The sequence below is a fragment of the Phacochoerus africanus genome, chromosome 14 (genome assembly GCF_016906955.1).
Source record: "Phacochoerus africanus isolate WHEZ1 chromosome 14, ROS_Pafr_v1, whole genome shotgun sequence".
NCBI lineage: Eukaryota > Metazoa > Chordata > Mammalia > Artiodactyla > Suidae > Phacochoerus > Phacochoerus africanus.
In genome coordinates this window covers 51,793,881-51,804,421 of record NC_062557.1, presented here as the reverse complement: position 1 = coordinate 51,804,421, position 10,541 = coordinate 51,793,881, and positions in this window count along the sequence as shown.

Sequence of the window (10,541 nt, the reverse complement as noted above, 5' to 3'; positions counted from 1 at the left end):
TTTTTAATCTTTTCTAGGGCCACACCTGCAGCATATGGAGGTTCCCAGGCTAGGGGTCTAATCAGAGCCGTAGCCGCCGGCCTACACCACAGCCACAGCAACACGAGATCCGAATCTGCCACCTACACGGCAGTGCCGGATCCTTAACCCACTGAGCAATGCCGGGGTTCGAACCTGCAGCTTCATGGTTCCTAGTCGGATTCGTTAACCACTGAGCCATAACGGGAACTCCTTCCCCTTCTTTCTGTTCCAGGTTAATTTTTTATTCTGGCCTCACCGACCCTGGTGCCTGCTTCCCTCACCGGAATTCAACTTTCTCCTAAAAAAATCGGTATAAAGTTGGTGTTAGTCACGAAGTTCTACTTCTTTCCTCTTCCCTCTTGTCTTCATCCTGCTCCCCCCCAGCTATTTCCTGGTCCTTCGTGGCCCTCAGGGCAGGAAACCAGGGAGCAGCAGTGGAGCCAGTGCAGGTTAGGGACTTCGTAAACATGAGAAGGATGATTCAGGGCTCAGGCTTTGCCACTCACCCGCGAAGTCTCTTGCATGACCCTATCTAGGTATTTTGGGCCCAAGTCATATAAATATTTGGCTCATAGAGGATGTGACTGGTGGCCTGGGCTAGGCTGGAGCAAGGAAAATCTGCTTTCTTCAGCCAGACCCTCAAAAATGACCTGACATGTTAGTTACTGGTGGGGGTAAGAGGAATTCCAGTCCTACGTTCCAGCCTCCAAAGCTTATGCAGGCGAACGATCCTTGCTGGGTGCCCTTTTTTGGCTGCCCTGCCAGGGATCAGATCTGAGCTGCAGTTGTGAACTATGCTGCAGTTGCAGCAATGCTGGATCCTTAACCCACTGCGGGGCCAGGGATCGAACCTGTGTCCCAGCACTCCAGAGACTGCAGATCCCGTTGTGCCACAGCAGGAACTCTGCTCCTCCCCTTTATCTTCTGGGCCTATTCCTGGCCACCTCCTCAGTGCTCAGGGCTGGTGTCTGCTGTTTGCTGGCCCTCCATTTCCTCCAGTTCTGGGAGTCACCAGAATATCCAAGTAGAATGGCTCTCATTCCCATCTCAGGTAGTAGCTGAGTCTGGCCTTTCCATACCCTTTTGCTTAGAAAAGAGTTTGCTTCATACCTACTCTCTAAACCAGTCATATTTCCACCTGCTTCTCTGCTGTTTCATGGTCACAGATGCATCTCGGATCCCATGTTGCTATGGCTGTGGCATAGGCCGGCAGCTGTAGCTCCGATTAGATCCGTAGCCTGGGAACCTCCATGTGCTGCGGGGGAGGCCCTGGAAAAGAAAAGAAAAAAAAATAATGCTCTAAGAAAGATGGGGTGGGGAGGAGGAAGTCTCTTATTTTCAACAGAGAAAATTAAGTGTCTTATTTTGAAGTACTTATTAGTCCTTACAGTTGCCATTTTGTTCTCATGGATGCCGCAGGGAAGACCGCATGCTTGGTTTTGCTGGGCCCTTTGCAGTAGGGGAGCCTGCGTGTGCACCAAAGCTAGACCCCCTTTGCAGCCGCCCAGGGCACTCTTCTCCCTCCCACGTTCCCAGGACTTCTCTTTGCAGAACAATTTCACTTCTTGATCAAAGCTTCTCCCACTGGATTATTCCCCAGGGGGTGTGGGTGAGGGGAACGGACCTCGCCTCTCAGAGCCAGCCACCCTTGTTAAAGGGTTCTTCTAAACACAAGAATAATTCACCCCCTTCTCTCCTGTGCCGTGTGGCTCCAACCTCGGTCGGCTGGAGGATCCCTCCCCGGTTGCCACCATGTGAGTGTTCGGAGCCCACATTTGGGCTGTAGAAGTTCGTGTTTGTTCCTTGAGGACAAATTAGACATACAAACACAGCATTATAAACTGTGTAACTTTCAACTAAACATAGCCTCTGACTTCAGGACAGATATTACATCACGGGGTTTTTCTGTTTGGTGACCTAAGGGCCCACCCACTGTATTCGCAGGAAGCCCAGCATGTCCCTCTCCGTGTGCTGTTACTGGCTTCTGGTTTTATTTATTTATTTATTTCTGGCCATACCCAAGGCATGTGACCTGAGCCCCAGCGGTGACCATGCGGGATCCTGAACTACCAGGCCACCAGGGAACTCCACTGTCTTCTGTTCTTGTTCCGTGGTGGAACCAGGAAACACTGTTCCCTCACCATCTGATGGGTCCTTTCCTGGTGCTGCAGGGACCAGTGCACAGGCCACAACAGCGACATACACTTGGGCTTCCCCACCTTAGTTTGCACAGGCTTGGGCAAGGCCCCAAGTGTGACGGTGGCGCAAGGGACCTGGGTCAGGGCCATGTGCAGCCTCAGCCCCGTAAACCTTTAGGCCTTGGTGTTGAGCCTGGTCATTTGATTTTGCTCACAGAGGGTTCCCTTTGGGGATCTTTAGGGCTCGTTCCTGCTGGTGGGTCTCCGTTAGAGCCGTCTGGAGCTTTCAGAGACAGCTTGATGTCAGACAATGTGGAAGAGATGAATTCAAGTCTCAACTGCTTTTCTTCTTGGTGGTGTCTTGGGCCCTTTGGGTACGTTTTCCCAGCTTGTCCTCATCTACCAGGTCTGCATACCAAGGGGGTCCTGGGGTGGCGGTGGGACATGGGGACAGTGTGCTGGGGAAGGGAGAGCCTTGTGGGGGACCTCAAAAGGGTGCCGGAGAGGGGACCCTCAAGGCTTAGAGAAGAGGCAAAGAGGGTTTGCTCTCAGGGAGCTGTGTCCTTTCAGAGGGAAGAAAGCTGGCAGGTTCTTGCTCCCCCGCTGCCTGTCCCTCTCTTCACCCCCTCCCCCTCCCCCCCTTCCTGGCAGATGTGCCCAAGTTGGACCTAGAGAATCTGTTCAAGTTTCTGCGGGTTTCTGGAATCATCTTCAATCCTGCACACGCTTCTAGGGGTGGCTGGGTTTTGTTTAGAAAATCTGTGCCAGGAGTTCTCTTGTGGCTCAGCAGGTTAAGGGTCCAGCCCTGTCACTGCTGTGGCTCAGGTTGCTGCTGTGGCTAGGGTTCGATCCCTGGCCCAGGAATTTCTGTATGCTGCAGGCGGGCCAAAAAAAAAAAAAAAAAAAAAAAAAAACTGAAGTTCCCGTTGTGGTGCAGTGGAAACGAATCCGAGTAGGAACCATGAGGTTGTGGGTTCAATTCCCTGGCCTCACTCAGCAGGTTAAGGATCCGGTGTTGCCGTGAGCTGTGGTGTAGGTCACAGATGCGGCTCGGATCTGGCGTTGCTGTGGCTCTGGTGTAGGCCGATGGCTACAGCTCCGATTGGACCCCTAACCTGGGAACCTCCATATGCTGTGGGTGCGCCCCTAAAAAAAAAAAAATCTGTGCCACACTATGTACGTTTCTTGTGGCTAGCTTTTCTCACATAAGGGGTATATCTCTTGGAAATCTTTGCAGTTTCACTTCTTATACATTAGACTCATTGTTTTTAAAAAAAAATCATTGATGCGTATTTGATCTACAATGTATTCATTCCTACTGTAGAGCAAAGTGACTCGGTTATGTGTATATATAGACAGACACACACACACATACACAAACACACATGTAGACACACACACACACACATGGTGTGCAAAAGTTCCCAAGCCAGAAATGAACCTGTGCTACTTCAGTACCCAGAGCCATTGCACTGACAGTGCCAGATCCTTAACCCACTGAACCACAAGGGAACTCCTATACGTTCTTTTTTATATTCTTTTCCCATTATGCTTTAGCAGAGGATGCTGAATATCGTTCCCTGTGCTGTACAGTCAGACCTTTTGGTTGATCCATCCTGTATACAACCGTTTGCATCTGCTCTTCCCAAGCTCCTAACCTATCCCTCCCCCTTGGCAACCACAGGTCTGTTCTCTGTGTCTGAGTGGACTCGTTCTTTTCACAGGTGCATGGTGCTCCACAGTGGTTTTAACCATTTCTCTGCTGACGATTCTTCCAGCCTTTTGAAATATGATGTTAGTTTTTTTTTTGACATATGATGAGTGCTGCAAAGGGCCTGTTGGTATTTATATCCTTATGTACTAGGTGGTTTTATTTCTATGGGTTAGAGTCCAAGAAAAGGTACAAAGACTAAAAGACCACCAAATTTAAAAAAAAAAAAAAAACTCAAAAAACAAGAACAAAATAAAACAAACAGAAACACAGAGTTCCCGTTGTAGCTCAGCGGTAACAAACCCAACCAGTATCCCATGAGGATGCTGGTTCAATCCCTGGCCTCGATCACTGGGCTGTGGTGCGTTGTTGCCGTGAGCTATGGTGTAGGTTGTAGATGAGTCTCGGATCCAGCGTTGCTGGGGCTGTGGTGTAGACCAGTGGCTGCAGCTCCTATTTGACTTCCATGTGCCACAGGTGTGGGCCTTAAAAAAAAAACAAAAACAAAACCTCCCCTCCCCAAACCCCAAAACTTAACAAACAAAAACAACAAAAACAACTGACAAAGTTGAGTGTCTGTCTTGTCAGGCAGAGGAAGCCTGAGCAGAGAAGCCACTGACTGAGTCGTTCATGGCCTGGGTAAGTCAGGGGTTTCTCACGGATGCTTATAATGCTGATGCTAATTAAACGTTGCTGCTTATGCCCTGGAGAGGCTGGACCCCGTCCACAGGATTGTAGAGAGTTGGTGGAGACAAGTCCTGTTGTTCCAAGGGAGTTTTAAGTTAGGCCCACTAAGGACTGGGTGCACCAGTGTCCCTCCACGTTCATGACTCTTGGGAATCTTCAGCTGCTTGGAAAGAGCTGTAGTGAAACATAGCCTTCGCTTTTGCTAATTCCTAGGCAAGTGCTGGTAGAATTTCTTTTACACGGGATTTCTGGGTGGGAAAGTAAGTGCGAGGAGGGATGCTGGCTCTTTGTCCCTCTCTCTCTCTTTTTTTTAAAGGGCTGTACCCGTGGCACATGGAGGTTCCCAGGTTAGGGGATGAATTGGAGCTGGAGCTGGTGGCCTACGCCAGAGCCACAGCAATGCCAGATCTGAGCCGTGTCTGCGACCTACACCAGAGCTCACGGCAACGCCGGATCGTTAACCCACTGAGCAAGGCCAGGGATCGAACCTGTGTCCTCGTTGATATTACTGAGCCGTAACAGGAACTCCCTTATTTGCCTTTTTTTTTTTTTTCTTTCCTTTTGTGATATCATGGAGAACAGGTTCAGGAGAGAGGGGAAGGTGGGATGCAGGTCGGAGTGGAGGGTGCCCTCTAAGAAGCAAGGCTGGGAGAGGAACAGAGAGAGGGTGGTGGCTGGCGGTGGCTGGCCGGTGGGGATAGTGAGAGGAAGAGGTTGGGGGAAGTCCCTGAGGGAGGAAATAAAATCCAGAAAAAGTGTGGAGCAGCTGGCGGCAGGTCCCGCATGCTCACGGCACAGGTGTGGGGAGTCGGGAGGGGCAGGAGGCACAACATGGAAGCTGTTACCTTGGTGTGGGGCCCTTCAGAGGGCCACATACCTGAACAGATGCGTGAAGAGATTAAACTCTCATGGGCTGGGGGGCAGAACGCAATTAGGGAAAAAGGTGACTTCAAGGCTTTGTAAGGGGGCAATTATGGCAAAAAGATAGAGACACCTGACTCGGGTGTGATTCCCTAGAGGTACTCTCAGCTTGGTTGCTGACACAAGAAAAAGAAGGGGTTGGAATCATCCAGGGCGTTTTCCTGAGGCTCCGTCTGGCAGGGCTGATGGCAGCGCCTCCCTCATTCTTCTCTTCCCAGAGTTGGTGGTAGAGCAGGTATGGACCCATTCTTATATGTCATCAATTAGCCTTTTAAGTAACTGTGGCATCGAGAAAGGCTGCCTAGACTCCGTTTTGATGCGATTGACATCTCAAAACTCCTTGGACCTACCTGTTCTGAAGCTGGCTCTTCTCAACATTTCCTTAAAGAGGCTGAGAGGTTGGTCCCGGGCCTCCCTCCAGGGCCCACTGCTCGTCTTTGTTCTTCAAGGAGCTAATATCCCGATCCTGGCCTCTCTTTTCGGCACTGAACTGCAAGGCCAGGACCGCAGCATCTTGGGTTTCTCACTCCATCGTGAGGAGACATAGGTTAAGGGACCATTCAGTCGTGGGGTCCATCAGAGGGTCCCCGGGATACAGGAATTTCACCTCTTCTCTAGGATCCCTGCCAGCACCCCCAAACCATCCCAAACTCTTTGTTCTAATGTTCACCTTATAATCCTACAGTGTTCATTTTTTTAAAATCACATTGATTTCCAGATAATTTTCATTTCTTGTCTATTGCCTATGATTTTGCTCCACCCTGTACTGAACCATATTTAAAACTGGTCACTGACCCAAGGCTATTCCTTGTATCCGATTTGTACTGAAGGTTTGAAAGGCCAGTAGCCAGGGCAGGAACTAGGGTGAGGCGACAAAGGCATTTCCCTTGGGTGCAGTGGTTAAGGTGCCCTCCCAAATCGGATAGTCAAGGTAAATAATATTTTAATGCAATATTTGAAACAAATCAGAGTGAATGCAAAAAAAAAAAATTCACAACTACAAAATACCAACATTTCATTATATTTATTTTTATTTTTATTTTCAGGGCTGCACCCCGAGGCATATGGAGGGCCCCAGGCCAGGGGTTGAATTGGAGCTACAGCTGATGGCCTACACCACAGCCACAGCAATGGCAGATCCGAGCCGTGTCTGCAGCTTATACTACAGCTCACGGCAAGTCCAGCTCCTTAACCCATTGAGCGAGGCCAGGGATCAAACCGGCAACCTCATAGTTCCTTGTCAGTTTCTGATGCGCCACCACAGGAACTCCAAAATACCAACATTTTAAATAAAGACAAGGTCAGTTCTAAGACTTAATGTTGGCCATCTACATATATTCCTTTTTTTTTTTTTTTTTTTGCTTTTTAGGGCCGTGCCTGTGGCATATGGAGGTTCCCAGGTTAGGGGTCAAATCAGAGTCGCATCTGCGACCTACACACCAACAGCTCACAGCAATACCGGATCCTTAACCCACTGAGTGAGGCCAAGGATCAAACCCTGGTCCTCATGGATCCTAGTTGGATTCGTTACTGCTGCGCCACCATTGCAACTCCCAAGAAGATATCTTAAGACAGTCTTGTGCTTCTCAAACTCTGGATCAAAGAAACAAAAAGTAGTGTAACCCATATATCCTGCTTTACCAGTTTGTTACAAAATTAGGTTACACTCCTTCAATATCTAGATTAGGCTCTTCCTTACCTCCACCCTGCCTATTCGGATGTGTTAGTTTTCCTTCTCCAGGATCCTTTTTTTTTTTTTTTTTGGCTTTTTTTTAAGGCCGCACCCACAGCATATGGAGGTTCCCAGGCTAGGGGTCTAATCAGAGCTACAGCTGCTGGCCTACACCACAGCTCACGGCAACGCCAGATCCTTAACCTACTGAAGGAAGCCAGGGATCGAACCCGCAACCTCATGGTTCCTGGTCGGATTCATTTCCGCTGCGCCACGACGAGTACTCCTCCAGGATCCTTCTTCGTGATGATAGGTACCAGTTCTATCATCTTTCCTTTGGGCCAGACATTCTTCTAAGTGCTTTTTACATATGTTAACTCATAATAACTGCAGACCCCTCGGGGAAGCTTTTTAAGTGTAATGCGTTAGTACTTAGTACTCTCTTGAGGAGAACACACTTTGAGAGCCTGCTCCGTCCGCCAGAGATTCCTGGCGTGTGTGTGTGTGTGTGTGTTTTAACTGTTGTTGCTGGTGAATCTCAAGTTGCCCAGTGATTTTGATCCTTGTCTACTGATCAACAACCTGGGGAACCCCAATCAGTGAGAGTGTCAGTGATTGGTTAAGGGGTGGATGCATGGGATGCTCATTGGAGCCCCAGGGACTTGGATGGAAATGGAGGCGTGAAGTCTTTGTGTTTCCACCTCGACTCCCAAGCTTGTAGACGATAGGTCTGTTGACTGCAGTGGCTTCTCCTTGGAGAAAACCTAATGGAGAATAAAGCTGATGTAGAGGAAAGCACGGCAGTGTCCCAGAGGGAGAGAGTCAGTCCTGATGATATGGTTTGAAACCCTTGATCCAGCCATATCTGAAGTCGGACTGCTCCTGACTTCTCAAATGATCAGAACCAATAAATGTCTTTTTCTTTTCTTTTTTTTTTTTTGACTCTGGAAATTCCCAGGCCACGGATCAAACCCACGCCACAGCAGTGATCCAAGCAGCTGTGGTGACAATGCAGGGTCCTTAACCCACTGCGCCACAAGGGAACTCTGTCTTTTTCTTTTTTAAAAGCCACTTTGAATCGACTTTCTGTTACATGTATACAAAGAATCCTGAATAATGAAGAGGTGTGGCAGTGACACAGCCTGTAGTCTGGGTACCCCAGGTTTGGATCCAAGAGAGAGTAACTTAAAACAATGTGCCAGCCCGTGAATGGCGTTCTCCCCAGGCAGCCCAGGATCTGTGTGAGTGAGTTTGGATGTGGATTTCTCACTATCTCCCTAGGGTCCTTTTCCAAATGGCACTCTTTTTTTGTTTTGTGTTTTCTTTTTAGGGCTGCACCTGAGACATACGGAGGTTCCCAGGCTAGGAGTTGAATTGGAGCTGTAGCTGCTGGCCCACGCCACAGCCGCAGCATTGTTGGATCAGAGCTTCATTTGTGACCTACACCACAGATCACAGTGTAGCTCACAGATCCAAGGTAACACTGGATCCTTAACCCACTGAGCGAGGCCATGGATGGATACTAGTCGGGTTCATTAACTGCTGAGCCACAGCGGAACTCCTCTGTTTCTTTGACCATCCTGAAGCACATGGAGTTCCCCGGCCAGGGGTCAGATCTGAGCTGAGGTTGCAACCTACACCACAGCATTCGGCAACGCCAGATCCTTTATCCCACTCTGCTGGGCCGGGGATCGAACCTTTGACCTGGATCTGTAGACACCGCCCGTTCCACTGAGCCATAGCGGAAACTCCCAAACAGTACTCTTTTCTTAACAGCTGAGACCTCCTTTCAGGGGCAGGAGCCTGGTCTCTCCTGGCTTTTTTCAGATTTCTTGAACCTCTGGGTGACTCTTAGTTTAATAGACTAATTGATTAAACTAATTAGTTCAACCAGTGCTGAGAGCTCCCTGGTAGCCTAGTGGTTAAGGACCTGGCATTGTCACTGCTATTGCTTGGGTCACTGCTGTGGTGCAGGTTTGATCCTTGGCTCGGGAACCTCCACCTACCACAGGTGCAGCCAAAAAAAAAAAAAGTCTTTGGGTCTGGGAAGGCTCTTTGCCTAGTGATTGGCTTATGTTTTCACTTTGACTCACTATTTAAATTTTTTTCCCCTTATATATAATCAGAAGTAGAAATCTGTTTTTTCTTAGACAGCTGTGGTGGGGTTTTTTGGTTGTTGTTACTGTGGTTTTTGTGTTTTGCGTTTTTTTTTTTTTTTTTTGCTGGAAGGTCAGGTTTTGTCCTGGTGCTGACTTGCTAAGCTTAGAAGGGATGGCCGGACAGTACTGTCCGCCAGCTCTCCTAGAGGAGGGACTTTGTTTTTTGTTTTTTTAGGGCCTTACCTGAGGCATATGGAAGGTCCTGAGCTAGGGGTCTAGTTGGAGCTGCAGCTACCGGCCTGCCCCACAGCCACAGCAACGCCAGATCTGAGCCACATCTGCAACCTATGCTGTAGTTCACAGCAACGCTGGACCCTTAACCCACTGAGGGAGGCCAGGGATCGAACCCTCATCCTCATGGACACACATGAGGTTGGGTTCTTAACCTTCTGAGCCACAGCGGGAACTCCAAGGAGGGACTTTAAAGGTAGTTCACCTTGAATTGGCCTCTCCCACTCCATTTGTATTTGTTCACGGACAACATTCCAGGTCTTTCCATCACCAGGTAGAGAGCACCTGTCCACTGGCCGACTAGTTTATGTTAATTTTATAGTAATATTTATCTTTTCCATAGTTCCTGGCATCTGGAAGCACTTTTGTGCGCAGCTGCAACAGGGAACCAATATATTTTGGGAGACGTACTTTAAGTGTGGTTTTCTAAATCTCCCTTCCCCAAATCCACGCTCAAGCATTAACCCGTGAGCAGCTGTGGTCTCCACCTAACATCAAAAATTGGCACATTAAGCTGCTGACATCATGACGGTCTCACCGATTCATGTTCCAAAAATGTCACAACTCCTGCTCAGGCTGCAGTGTCGGCAGTATGTTTTAAAAAAATACAGTGATTTATTTTTATGTAGGAATAAGTTCTTTTTATTGTATTTATTCTTTTTTTTTTTTTTTTTTTTAGGGCTGCCTTTGTGGCATGTGGAGATTCCCAGGCTAGGGGTCGAATCGGAGCTACAGCTGCCGGCCTATGCCACAGGCAGAGCAACGCAGGATCTGAGCTGTGTCTGCGACCTACACCACAGCTCATGGCGACACCAGATCCTTAACCCACTGAGTGAGGCCAGGGATGGAACCTGCCTCCTCATGGATATTAGTCGGATTTGTTGCTGCTTCGCCACAACAGGAACTCTGAATAAGTTCTTTTTGAAAGATAAACTTTTAATTTTAGAATAGTTTTAGCTTTCCTGGAAAATGGGGAAGACAGTACAGAGCTTTTGTCATCA